Source organism: Sinocyclocheilus rhinocerous, unplaced genomic scaffold, assembly GCF_001515625.1.
Source record: "Sinocyclocheilus rhinocerous isolate Xijiao unplaced genomic scaffold, SAMN03320098_v1.1 scaffold317, whole genome shotgun sequence".
Lineage (NCBI taxonomy): Eukaryota > Metazoa > Chordata > Actinopteri > Cypriniformes > Cyprinidae > Sinocyclocheilus > Sinocyclocheilus rhinocerous.
The window spans coordinates 518,696-519,099 of NW_015633534.1; the positions used below are offsets into that span (position 1 = coordinate 518,696).

At 25.2% G+C, this 404-nt stretch overlaps 1 protein-coding gene across 3 annotated transcripts in view; it reads right to left on the reverse strand.

Moving 5' to 3' along the window:
* LOC107744247 (polypyrimidine tract-binding protein 3-like) overlaps positions 1-404 on the reverse strand; it is a 73,624-nt gene that overhangs the window by 11,283 nt on the left and 61,937 nt on the right. The gene's annotated exons all lie outside the window — the stretch shown is intronic.

Here is a 404-nt window from a genome sequence, read left to right on the forward strand (position 1 = left end):
AAATGGCTGCAATATAACAAAGAGTGAAAAATTTAAGGGGGTCTGAATACTTTCCGTACCCACTGTATATACACACACATATTAAATCAGTGTATATCCATGATACTATCTGATTATTTGATGTAATTTTTATGTATGTCACATAAGACTGCGTCAAATCCAACAGTATTTTTAAGCATGATGGATTGAGGATTCATTTCTGACTAGTGCTGTCAAACGATTAATCACGATTAATCGCATCCCAAATAAAAGTTTTTGTTTACATAATATATGTGTGTGTACTGTGTATATTTATTATGTATATAAATATAAACACATGCATGTATATATTTAAGAAAAATATGTTATGTTTATATATTAAATATATTTATATATAATATAAAATATAAGAATATAAATATATA